Source organism: Chlamydotis macqueenii, chromosome 2, assembly GCF_036417535.1.
Source record: "Chlamydotis macqueenii isolate bChlMac1 chromosome 2, bChlMac1.mat, whole genome shotgun sequence".
Taxonomy (NCBI): Eukaryota; Metazoa; Chordata; class Aves; order Otidiformes; family Otididae; genus Chlamydotis; species Chlamydotis macqueenii.
The window spans coordinates 7,220,543-7,234,582 of NC_141557.1; positions in this window are offsets into that span (position 1 = coordinate 7,220,543).

Below are 14,040 nucleotides of genomic sequence, written 5' to 3' on the forward strand. Positions count from 1 at the left end.
AGCTGTGGTTGTACTCTACACTAAAGCACAACAATATTGCTGGGGCTGTATTCATGTCCAGAGGTTCTCACCAAAATTATGGTCCTACTGAAGCTGGCAGGGAGTGAGCAGCATCCCCAGATAGTAATTCATCCTGTGTTAACAGCAGTGTCTGAGCAAAGGGCATGTATTACTCTCAAGGGTTGCCTCTCTTTCCTTTAATTATAGCGGAAGGCTAGACAACTAGCCAAGCTAAATAGTTAGTATTAGCTGAAATGAATTCCCATCATGCTCTCTATATAATCACAGTGTGATTAATGTGTTGGAAAATACCTCATGTAGACAATCCCATTTATTCTGCAAAGGAAATTCGTGCTGATTCTTCTGACATCTACCTTAAGATGGGCTGAACAGATCTGTTAAGAAGCCTCTCTTCCCACCAGCTATTCAAGGAGCCCAAGAATGGACTTTCAGATAGCCAACTTGGTGAGCCGTATTTGGCTGCTTATTCCTTAGTTACAGTCTTCATGTCTAATTTATTTTCCAAATTTTAGTGAATATATTTAGAAGCTTAAATATATTAATGGAATACAAGGCAATGGAATGCAAAGGCTTGACTGGTGCTTCCGATGGATTTATAGGAGCTCATTCCTATGTTCTATAACTTAAATGGATTTTTAATTCTCCTTCAAGAAACATACTGCCTACAGTGATGTACATTTTTTTACCTTATTTGTTTCTCCTGCTATTCCCAAGCTGGTAAGTGGGGAAAAGGCATCTTTGAGGCATAGTCTAGCAATTACCATGTCTATGTGTAATTTAGCCACCAGCAGTAGGATATGTCTGACTCAGTGTAGACACTGCAATGCAGATGAGCCAGTTGACTGAAGCTGCCCAGGGTGATGCTGTGCACTGATTTTGGCTGGGATAGAGTTAATTTTCTTCACAGTACCTAGTATGGGGCTATGTTTTGGATTTGTGCTGAAAACAGTGTTGATAACACAGGGATGTTTTAGTTACTGCTGAGCAGCGCTCGCACAGAGTCAGGGCCTTTTCTGCCTCTCACCCCACCCCACCAGCAAGGAGGCTGGGGGTGCACAAGAAGTTGGGAGGGCAGAGGGCTAGGATAGCTGACCCCAACTGACCAAAGGGATGTTCCATACTGTATGACGTCATGCTCAATGTATAAACTGGGGGAAGAAGAAGGAAGGGGAGATGTTCAGAGTGATGGTGTTTGTTTTCCCAAGTCACTGTTATGCATGATGGAGCCCTGCTTTTCTGGAGATGGCTGAACACCTGCCTGCTGACGGGAAGTAGTGAATGAATTCCTTGTTTTGCTTTGCTTGTGCATGCAGCTTTAGCTTTACCTATTAAACTGTCCTTATTGCAACCCACAAAGTGTTTTCTCACTTTTACCCTTCTGATTCTCTCCCCCATCCCACCAGAGGGGAGTAAGCGAGCAGCTGTATGGGGCTTAGTGATCAGCTGGAGTTAAATCATGACCTGGTGTCAATATAGTAGAGGATAAGATTTGTGTCCTCCTAAAGTAGATACTTAAACTGAATCAGATACATCGTGTATATCTACTAGGAAGGGAGCTAAGAGAGTTACTTACCTTTGCAATGTCTATACTACAGATGTCTGAATTTGGCTGCAAAAACCCCTCACCCTCTGTACCCCACTGGCAGGTCCCATGTGATAACTGGGTTGTGCCCTGTCATCATCTTGGCTCTTTCTTAGGGCTCTGGCAAGAGCAAACAGTGGTTTTGTAGTTCCAGAAACTACAGTGCGGCTGCTGATGGGAAAAAGAGAGTCAGAGATTTTTTTTTATGTGGACATTAATCCTCCAACTTGCAAATCAGAAGAGAAGTCTAGAGTTTTCCTTCAATCTATTTCTGCTAATTTCTACCAATTTCTGCCTCTGGCCTTCTGTGGGGACTGGACTCTCTCCCTAGGAAAAAGACTCCGAACTGCCGTAGCCCATTCTCAGGGTGACAAAATCAGAGTTTATTGGGTCCAAGTTCACATTTGCTATAAGAGCACAATTTGCTGTAGAAATGACTTGACTTTATCACTGCAGGAATGTCCAAAGACAGCTCTGAGTCCTGAAGTGTGTCTGTGAACTCCGTCTCACTCTGAAGATTGGTGCCAGACATAGCTGGCATGGGTGACCTGGAAGTTCCCATCTTCAACCTGACTCCAGTCTTTCTTTGCCTTGACCGAGACACAGCTGCTAATCTTGAAAAAGCATCAAAAACTTTTCTTGTGCTTATACATGGTCTAAAGGGGTTGCAGAGTTGATTATTATGAACTATTTAACACTTTAGTGTATATCATACTATTCCAGTGCCTTCAGGGAAACACTAATCATAGAATCATAGAATGGTTAGAGTTGGAAGGGACCTTCAAAGGTCATCTAGTCCAACCCCCCTGCAAGAAGCAGGGACATCCCCAACTAGATCAGGTTGCTCAGAGCCTCATCCAGCCTGGCCTTGAACGTTTCCAGGGATGGGGCCTCCACCACCTCTCTGGGCAACCTGGGCCAGTGTTCTACAACTCGCATTGTAAAAAATTTTTTCCTAATATCCAATCTAAATCTACCTCCCTTTATTTTAAAACCATTGCCCCTCGTCCTATCACAACAGGCCCTACTGAACAGCCTCTCCCCATCTCTCTTGTAGGCCCCCTTGAGGTACTGGAAGATTGCTATAAGGTCTCCCCAGAGCCTCCTCTTCTCCAGGCTGAACAGCCCCAACTCTCTCAGCCTGTCCTCATAAGAGAGGTGCTCCAGCCCTCTTATCATCTTTGTGGCCCTCCTCTGGACCTTCTCCAACTGGTCCATGTCCTTCTTGTGCTGGGGGCTCCAGAACTGGACACAGTACTGCAGGTGGGGTCTCACCAGGGCAGAGTAGAGGGGGAGAATCACCTCCCTTGACCTGCTGGCCACGCTCCTCTTGATGCAGCCCAGGATGCTGTTGGCCTTCTGGGCCGCAAGGACGCATTGCCAGCTCATGTTGAGCTTCTCGTCCACCAGCACTCCCAAGTCCTTCTCCTCAGGGCTGCTCTCGATCCATTCTCCACCCAGCCTGTATTTGTGCCTGGAGTTGCCATGACAATCAGGATGGGGAGATGACATAAAGGGAATAGGTACTGTATGTCACCACTGTGGGAGACCCTAATGGGATAGTTGTCTACGAGTAACTTGGGTCTAACAAGAAAGACCTGCACCATCATAGATACATTCTGTCAGTCCATAGTGTAAAGGGCTGCGGACATCTGTGAGGACCGTTGCCTCTTTATGCATTGACGGGAGCCAGGCATAAAGGTGATGGAAGGTGGTCTTCTAGGAGAAAGAATTACAACTGTCTGAGTTTGGCTTGCTGTGCCAAAAGGTTAGTAAGGCTCCCCTGACAGTGCGGGAAAATATTGGAAAAAATATTAAAAAATGAAACCTAAAAACTAAAGGCAAACATATTCCAGTTCCCATGTTTTCCCCTCACAGCAGCTTTCCTTAATGTTTTCTGTCCATTTTCTTGGCAGATAAATCTACTGTATCTTACTGCTCCCCTGTGATCTCTTCCCATACAGGAATGGGTTTATTCTGGTTTACCTTTTTAATGAATTCTGAATATTTGATTCTAATGATCACAACATGTTCTGAGGTGAGGAAGTGCATCTGAGGTGAATGGTTGATAATGTGACTGATCATGACCTGAATCATATTAAGCGGTGTTTTCAGAAAACATCAGCCTGGCTCCAGACAGAGGTATCTTATTGGTAGGAAGAAAGTGTTTAACCTAGAATTTGACTGTCTTGTTTTGTTGGTTTGAGACTACTCACTATGTGCAATAATGGAAGAGTAAAACATAACAAAACAATCTGTCCCCTGACAACTATTCCACTTTTCTGCCAATTGACAGTATTGTACGGCTTCCTTAGCACCATACTGGAGTGAATGGATCTGGAGCTCTCCTCTCTGTTTATGATGCTCAGTTAGTGTTTTACCCGTACTGCGGCTATGTTCTGCAAAGAAAGATGGTCCCAATTTTAGGACATGGTGATGTAGCTGGAGAAAAAAACAGTTGCAAAACATCACCAATGACATATGTTAGTAAATTACAAGTTTGAGGGTGATTTCTCACTAGAGGGCAGTTTTCTCATCAGATTGAAGGGGTCTAGGATGAAGATTGAAGGGGACTGGGATGGGTTTCATTGTGGAGGGATGGAAAAAGGAGGTCAGTCAGTTTTACAGATTGGGATGGAAACATCACTGTTCTTGGGCATTTCCTGGTAGGGTTGTGAGGACCAGGGGTAGGTCCATTTCTTTTTAAATTGTCTGTTAGGTGAAGTTTCTTCTTACCTACATTCTTACTCATTCCCATTTTCTTTTAGATGCTGAAGTTCATAGAATAGAAGTTCGTAGAACTTCTTCCACTACTCTGACATTTCCTCTCTCTCTCTTTCTTCTCCCTATGCTAGACATCTGTTATCCTGCCTGTTCCTATTTATTTGCTCTTCCTGCTTTCTAAAATCACTTAAAATCCTCCCCTCTGCCCCCTTTCTTCTCTGTCAGCAGCCCTCAGACTTTCCATCTGTTGATCTGTTATCCTGCATTTTGTTTTTTATTGTCTTGTTGTCTTAAGAGTGTAGCTTAGCTGTGCAGGGGACTTATATTCCTGCACTGACAAAGCACAGGGCAGTTTAAATGGTACGGACATGTTTTGCAATAATAATCACCTCTATAATGTTTATATTTGCATGACAAGATAATAACTGGAGCCAAGTTAGTGGTGTAAATCCTGCAAATTGCAGAGGTTTCTAATTATGTGGTTACAGCAATGACTTAATAATATCGACGGCAGTTCTGTTCTTTTTGTGTGTGATATGAGAAAAGAGGTAGCACACACACGTCACAGATTTTGCCTTTTACCTTACTCCACCTTTACCCCAGCAGAAGTACCAGCACCCAATTCAGCACCTAGTCATGTTTATCACAAATTCCTGAGGTCAGAACTGTGCAGCATTTTACAAAGTGTAAGTAGCTTTGTTATAGTATCACATGGCAGAACACCAATAAAAAAAGGTGGAAGTAAGAATTTTTTTTAATATACTCACCATGTATAAACTTAAGCTCTAAAGATTTTTAAATGGCCTTTTCTTTTATTACAGGTACACTTTGACCAGCAATGGGCAGACCCCACACTCTCCAGAGTACAGGGAAATCTCACTGGGTCCTTTAGAGCAGGTTGGCCACGTGATGCCATCTCAGTACGATCTCTACTGAGATTTAAAAATATGTTTCAGAAATTAATCCTTATGAAAAACAAACTCTTAAGCATTCAGCTTCTGCTAATACCAAATTAAGTTTCTGGGGGCACTCTTGAAAGCAAAAGACATCAGATTATAAGAATGTGATTTTTATTACCACTCGAGTGCCTAAAAAAATCACGGAGATATTTACATTAACAAGCTGTTTCAGCATCCCAGCGTAAAAAATACTGCTTACATACATGCCTGAGTGACACACACGTGTATACCCACAATGGCATGTGTACATACACCCCCACACATACAGAGGAGGGGAGAGAGGGAGAGGATTTTTTGCACCATTGCTCTCAAAGATATTTTAGAGCACATTCAGGGAGAATTTAAGCTTTGTCTGCCACATTAAGTCAATGCATATGAAAGGCACAATAAAGATGCAAAGACATCAATGAGCACAGCACCCGATGCAGTCAGAACTGACAGGCCGAGGTCTCTGGAATACATGATTTCTTCCCTTTCCCTTTAATGCTTTTTTTTTTCAAAAAAAGAGCAGTGAGCATCATTTACTGTCCTGGCAAGATATATATTGTTTTCTGAGAAAAAACACTGGGCTTTTGCCTGCATATGTCATGCAGCTGTGATTACAGAAAAAGATGTTTTAGGAAACTGGCCTCCTCTGATTGCATCCTTGTTATAAATACATTCATTTCCATATCTTTGTTTTGTTATAACTGCAGAGACATTTTGTGGGTTTTATTTTATTTTAATTAATGTTTGCTTTTTAATCAAAACAAAGATGTCGCAAGAAAGTTATTCTTTTTCAACAAGATTCCTCACCCAAGTTTTAGGTAACTTTTAATCATCTGTTTTCTTTCTCAGCAATGAATCTTCTCCTGAGGGTCTAAGATCAAGATTGGCTCTCTTTACGGGGAAATTAAGGAATCATCACTGCTGTTTGTTTTTTTTTTTAAACAAAAGACAAGATGGACAAGCTTGTGTCAGCAATGGCAAAGACCACTCCGATTCTGTATCTAAGGGCCCTTCCTAGTCTTACTTTCCATGATTCCATGGTGGAAAATCACTTCATCAAATAAATTCCTGGACTAGCATTCTAGGAGCGAGAGGAAATGGAAAATGATATACCAGAGATGTACTTTGCTCCGTGACACTATGTAAACCATGAAATTCTGAATGTTAAGAAAGTTTACAGGGCTAAGCCCTGATGACCTGGTTGAAAAAAAGACAGTCTGTGTTTAGAAAAATATCTGGGTAGGGACAATCTATTAATCATGTTCCACAGTGTCTTCCATGTGAACTGAGTCCAACCTCGCTGTGCTCTTCTGGTGATACATTGCAATGTCTGAGTACAAATACCAGATCCATAAAGACCCCAAAGCCTACCAGGAATATGCAAGAATTCAGAATTTCTCCTTGAGCAGTGATGGAGCAGTCTAGAATGATAACATCTTCATACCTGCCAGTCAAACACCTGACAAACATAATCCTCCTTGCCAGCACATCTATTACAGCAAATACTCAAAATACCAAAGTCCTGTAATTCCTATTAAGAAAAAAAAAAAAAAGATTTGGAGCCGTGCCAATCCTGTCTATCTGCTAAGCTCACGGTCTTACGGGTCCTCCATCCTGCGGAACCCTTCCTCAGGTGCAGTCGGCAGTTGGCATCATAGCGGGACTCATGGGTGTGCCTGCAATATACAGCAAGAGAGTGGGTGCTGCTGGAGCTTGAAGCTGGAATGTTTTTTTCAGATATGGTTAGGCAAGGCTGCCGGAAGCCTTGAGGACTGCATGTCCTCAAGGGTAAAATCATGTCTGAGGGTAAAATCAGGCCTTTGCTGTGATCTCCATGGAGCCAACACTGAAAGTGATATGTGTTGCAAGATGTACAGAGCTTCAGCACACGAAATACGTCTTCAGGTCACAGTGGCAAGGATCGTAAGTTTGAGTTACAGTTTGGACTTGCTGGATAAATTACTTCTTTCCTCTGGTCCATAAAACTATTACAACAGTTGTTACTGCAAGAGATACCACGCTTTAAAAAGGCCTGGCCACTCTTACCTGTCTGGGACAACCAGGATGATCAGTTTTGTGATTCCTGGCATCTACAGCTGCTTCTTAGGAGTGGCTGAAACCCTGCCTAAATCCCCTTTTTAATAACTAATAGTTCTGATGGTGCTGTTTACCCATATTCTCTGTAATTATCGATATTTTCTGTTAGAATGTGGTGTGCAATTTACACTTTGTTGCCAATTCTGAAGTTGAAATGAAGACTTCTCTTCTACTTAATTAATAACATTTACATAACTATCCTTGGATGGGTAATTTAGAGGTGAAAATCCCCATACCTCTGTTTGTTTTAGTAATGGATTGGATATTTAGTGATGGTACAGATTTAAGAAGAATTTCTGTTGAGGCAGCCAACAAGAGAAGTCAAAGGTATACTTTTTATTAATTGTAAACAATGGTAAATCTTGAAGCCTTGCAAATCAATTCCTGCTAGCAGGAGTATCTGTAGCATGTGTTGTGGTTTAGCCCTCGTGACCACACAGTTTCTCACTTGCCTTCTCCCTCCTCAACGGGATGGGGGAGAGAATTGGGAAGAAAGGAAAACTCGTGGGTTGAGATGAAGACAGTTTACTAACATAACAAAGGAAAATTACAATAATAACAGAATATAAGGATACTAAAATATACAAAATGAACAATGCATGATTTCTCACCACCCGATGTCCCAATGACTGATACAGCCCATCCCAAGCAGCGATCGTGGAAATGAAACTGAGCAGCAAACAAAGGAGTGAGAGAGGGAGACAGAGAGAGAGTAGGGACGATGCTCTCCCCCCAGGCAACCTCCACTTATGTACTGAGCATGACGTTTATGGCATAGAATACTCTCTTTGGCCAGTTTGGGTCAATTATTCTGGCTATATCCCCGCCAGCTTCCTGCACCTGCACATCAGCGAGACCTAGAAAGCCGCACAATGTTCTTGGTCTTACTAACAACAACTCATATCATCAGTGTGTTTATCAACATTTTTCAAATCCAAAATCCAAAACACATTGGCTACTGAAAGGAAAACTAACTCCATCCCTGTTGAAACCAGGACAGCATGGAATCCAGATACTTTCTTAATCTGTGTTCTTAAAAAAGTTCATATAACACAATCATTGTGTAGGGAGATGTTCAGAAAAAGCAAATCAAGCTTTCATTCCAGACAACCACAAAGCCATTCACAATTCATTCAAATTAAGTCATAAAATAAACTCTCTCTTGCAAGATCTTCCGGAGAGACAAGAGATCACCACAACATGACCTTTCCTAAACAGTCTTGCATCCATAGATGTTATAAATATGGATGTAAAAGAGTCTTTCAGTGCCTCTCACAGTAAGAACAGACGGTGACTGTGTCCGTGCTAGGTAGGTAGGATAATAATTAACCATTGTTTGACATTTTGTGAAGATTAGAACAAATTGAACTTGGGGTTTTGGGGATGTTCTTAGCTACTTCTGGGTCTATTCATTTGAGAAATAACTATTTTTGAACTCTTTAATGGGAAAAGACAAGACCTTTGGTGGGAATACTCCATGGTCTCAAGAGTTTTATTTGGGAGGAAGGCTGTGTTGAAAATGGCATGAAGAAAACCATATTCTACTTAATTATGGTACTTTAAAAATCTGTTCTTTTTTTAAGCTGAAAAAATTTGATTCATCACAAATACGAAGAAAACATAATTAGAGGGTGTAAGCTTCTACCATCATATTTTGTACAGAATGTAGCCACTCTGTGTGGAAATGTTGTAAGGAGGGTCCATTTGTGTTACATTTACTGGCTTTTCCTCCTTGGAAAGACTCTTTGATGGTAAATGTGTCTAAATATCCATTACAGCTAGTACCTTGGGTTGTTTTGAATTGGAAAGGGGTAAAAAAGCAGCATAAACAATTTTACGTTTCAAATGCAATTCATGCTGAAACATTCTGCTGCAGCAGAATCTAAACTGCAGATAGATTGGAACAAATAATGCAGAATTGCTTTGTTTTAAAATATCAGTATAGATAAAAAATGTATTATTCAAGGGAGATCTTTGGGCTAGTTCTGAAATAGGAAATAATGTATGCAGATGGCCTTATATACATATGTAAGTGAGAAATTTGAAGAAGCAGTAGCACATGGGACCCAGCTGTGATCTCATCAGATGCTCTACAGGGATGCTTTCCAGTTTGTAAAGTTTATTTTTCCTTCTTCCTCCTCCAATTCTAAAGACCCTGGTAAATATTTTTCATCTTCTATCCTCTTCTCTACCCACATTATTTAACCTTGCCTTACCTCTTCCTTCTTTGATGCCCTTGATAAGAATATGATCGTTGGTCAGCTTGCATACACTGTTATTTCTCCTGTTTAGTGTCATTTCTTGTGAGCTTTTCATCCACAATCTGTCTTCAGTGTCCACAAGGAAAAAGTCCTCTCTGTTCCCTACTCTGGCCATCTCTATACCTTGTTAGAGTGATTTTTGGACTGCCTGGAAGATATTTGGGACAGAGGCTGCTCTGAGGCCTCTGCAACGCGCTCATGCTATTGCTTGGTCTGAAAGGAACCGGTGTACAGGTCTCCCTTGCAGCACAGCGGATGTTGCTTCTTAGACAAAAGCTCTTCCTGCAGCCTCTTCGTGAAGTGCTATCGTTAAGAAGTTTATGCAATCTTGAGTATCTTGTGTTTGTTCCTAGGAACAGTCCTGTCCATTGAACAGGTGGATGTTCTCAATTTTCAGAAAGCAATGATGATCTACATGTTGTAGGGATCACTCTGGTTGCTGTAACACACCTCATAAATTAAAACTCAACAGCAATGACACATCATACTTCTACCCTAGAAGCAACTGGACTTGTTTCACCCTGTTATTTTGAAGCAGGGATCACCAGCATTTTATTTTGCAGCACAAATACTTCAAGTGGAAAGTAACGAAGTACAGTTTGTACTTAGTACCCACTTATAGTAAATCTTTAGCTCATAGCTCATGGAAAATGTGTGTTAGTGGTTGATGAGGACTGCGTTGTGGTAGATGCTGTATGATCAGAAAACAAAGAGACAATGTGTCTGCGGAAGTCTGCAGTGCTGTCCTCCCACTTGAGGGCAATATGCTGCCGGAGAGGCTTTCTGGCATTGCTTGCTGCCATTGGAAATGGCAGCGTCAAGGTTCAGGGCTGGCAGAGAGACTGAAGCGTGATGGTGACTGCAGCCTGCTGCTTCCTCCATATGGCTGCCCTTGATCCAGCAACACCCATCACCAAGCACCCTTTCCATTCCCAGCACTTTCACAGTATTGAGAAAGGAGCTGGGATTGATCTTCTGCATCACAAGCATCAGGACCAGTGCTAACAAACTGTCAGGGCTTGTGTGCTGATGGCTCATTATAGAGAAGACCTCAGGGTTGTGGGGGACCCCCAAGCCATCAGAGCAGACCTGGGGGCAGTCTCAACCCCAGGCACCAGGCACCTCCATGGAGACAGACTAAGGACATTTTGTGATACTTCAACAAAAAAGCTGCATTTTTGCACTCAGGCTTGCTCTAGGAGAGATGCCTAGAGGTGGCAAGTATTTATTCAATCCTCTTCGTGTAAGGCAACTGTAGATAGGCAAAATTATCTCAAACTCTGCAGCTTTTCTCTGCCTCTGGCCAGCATATTGATCTGCTCATGAGTAAATTAGCAGGAGGACGACCTTCAGCAGGTGTCATCACTGGCCCTGGGCAAAAATCATAGTGACCCTCTAAGGGAAGTATCAGATGTTGTCCTCTGTGGTGGCCTGAGTTTGGACTTTTTTATCTGCTGTCAATAAATGGTAGCCAAAGCTTTCTGATCACTTATGATGCTCAGGACTAAATGAATCCGCTTGCCATTACAATCAATTTTATGGCCAAAAATATAAGGCCAGTGCTTTAGCCAGCAAAGATACAGAGTGTGCTCTAGGCATGATTCACACCTATGAATGTGTACTGACGTGGGATGTGGTTTAACAAGTGAGGTTTAACTTATTCTGGACTGGTGTGGATGAGGGGTTGAGATTTTCAGATGTGCCCAAGAGACAGTCATTGCAAGGGACTGCAAGCCTTGTAGGCAAAGAGAACTCTCAGTCTCCAAAGTCAACATTGACATATTTGTAGATGACCGAGAATCTTGTGATAGCCTTTCTTTTGGTGTGTGAGTAAGAGATGATGTGGACTAAAGTACTGGAGAAAAAAATCAGTAGGCAACATGACAGAAGGCAGAGAGTATGTTTAATTTTGCCCTTTGGAGAACTGGTGGTGGGAGGGACATTTCAAAGCAAAGACTGAAAAGGGTGTTAAATTATTTCATCTCCCTGATACGTTTTGCTGCATATTTTTCTTCCACCCTTTCAGCCAAAGAAACTGTATGTCAGATGACATTTTATATAAAAACAGAGGTCAGTAAATAACCAGATAAGGTTGAGGGATGTCTTTAATATTAGGGGTGTACATAGGCACCTTTAACAGGCATGGCACTAGCTGCAAAAGTGACTGTCCTTTATGAACAGCTCAAATTGGCATTTTCTGTAGGATCCCTTTGATGTGTAGATATAATCTCTTTGAGCAGTAATCATGCAGCTCACACAATGCTATTAGCATGTAGATCATGCAGTTTGACTCTGCAAACGGATTCTGCTGCAGCAGATGGAGTAGCAGCTTGTTTTTGAAATTGAGCTAAAATATAAAAAACTAGAAGCAACTTTTTTGAGGGGGTATTGATTGTAATTTTGGAAGTTCTTGAGATAGCAAGATTAAGCACCTGGATGCTCTTAGCTAAAACTTATATCATCATAAAATAAAAATATTGATTCATTTTTTTTTTTGCAATATCAGCATTTAGATTTTAAAAAACAACCAGTTATTTTTGGTGTCCCAGTTTTTAGTTTCTTAGTTTTTTTTCCACTATACAGAGACCTATTTTTGCAAAGAGACACTTCAGAAATCAAGCCTCTTCAATGAGATTTAAATTGGACATGCAAATTCCCTAGTTATTTGTGAATAATTCAGGCCCAGATAATTCTAATGTAAATAGCAACCATTTATCCATATCAGAATCAGTTAATATCGGAGAAACAGTTTAAACTGTTATCAATTCATTAATGTTTTATGTCTATGTGAAAGAAAGGAATAAACTATTCATCATGTCCCTGTTGGACAGGACAGAAAGTGACAGGATTAAACACAATGGTTTAGCTTAAGTATGAAGTGCAGCTTTCTCGTAGTAGGACAGTTAGCACTTGAATAGTTTACAGGGCGGCTGTGCAATCTCTGCTATTTGAGGTTTTGTGAAAAGCTTAGATACCTGCCAAGAATGATCTGATAGACCTGGTCCAACTTCGCTGAAGAAGATTGACTAGGTGACTTCACAAAGTCTTTTTCAGCCTCATTTTCTCTCATTCTGTCAGTGTATATATCGTGCCATGAGATTTATATCTTCTGAACACCATCTGTATGGTTTAATAGATGTAACTGATTCTATTCCCACATACACACATATACAGGTCTCACAGACCAATGTATATACATTGTTTACAGACGTGACCTTCTGGATGAATAGTTCCGTATTTGGATTCCTAATTTTTCACACTGTGGAATGACAGACTAATCAGGCTAATAATAACGAAGGTCACTGTATTTGCCAGGTTGGCAAGAGCAGAGCAGATGCAGAGGTTTTGCTAAGGAACCCATTCTTTGCAGCTCCAAGAAAAATCTGCAACGGGCCACAAGGTGGCAGATGAGCTGCAAAGATTACAGATTAATGCTGCAAAATAAAAAAAAGAGATTGAAAACGACAAGTTAAAAAAAATAGGAAGTATTAAGGATAGAGTCATTACAGTGCTTTTGGGTGGTTTCCTAAAAGACTGGCAGTGCTTCCTATCACATAACGAAGCAAATCAAATACCCCCATCCCCATTGCAACAGGTTTGGGTTCTAATTGTGCTCAGTGGTAACTAAATCAACCACGGCCAGTTTTTGGGTGGGACCCTTGCCTTGGGCATTATTAAAAAAAAAATTACTATGTTTGACATTTCATCAATGTTCAGAGTGAATCAGTTCAAGCATGAATTAATTTTTATCTGATGCTTTGGAACAGTAGTGAAGAAAAACAAGAGTTTCCTTGAGACTGGAGTGTAGCGTATAAATTGTGTGTTTATGCTGGAGCCAACACCTGCTTGTTTGAATGTCTTTCTATATCTGATACTTGTACCAGAATAGAAAGAAGTGGTAAAAAATTGTCAGCATGTAGTTTTCTGCCTTTCAGAATGGATGATCAGAAACTATAAGCAGGGGATCCTGGTTCTGGTCCAAGCGGTTTGTCCTGTGTCTGGTAGACTCTTTCTGGTGACTCAACAGCATTTTTTTCCTGAACTACAGAAAGACTGTTCTTCACAAGTTACAACCAAGCTAAAAAAAAATCTCCTGAACTGTTATCCTTTTCCTTTTGAGATGGACTAAATTTTAAGTACTATCTGAACCACTCCCCACCCCACCAAACTCGAAGCAGATTGGAAACATCCCAAGCAAGCTCTAATGAATTTCATCCTTTCTCAGACTGTGCAAGCTAATCCCCATCCTGTACCTTGAAAACATTTAAGGGAAATTAATAAGCTTCCAGGATATTTCTTGCTACTTTAAACTACTGCTTCAGTTTCAGGTGCTGTAGAACCTCATGGCCTTCACAGAGAGTGCCGCTGTCAGCATATGCCTGGTCAGCGTCCTCTGTCCCTGGCCATC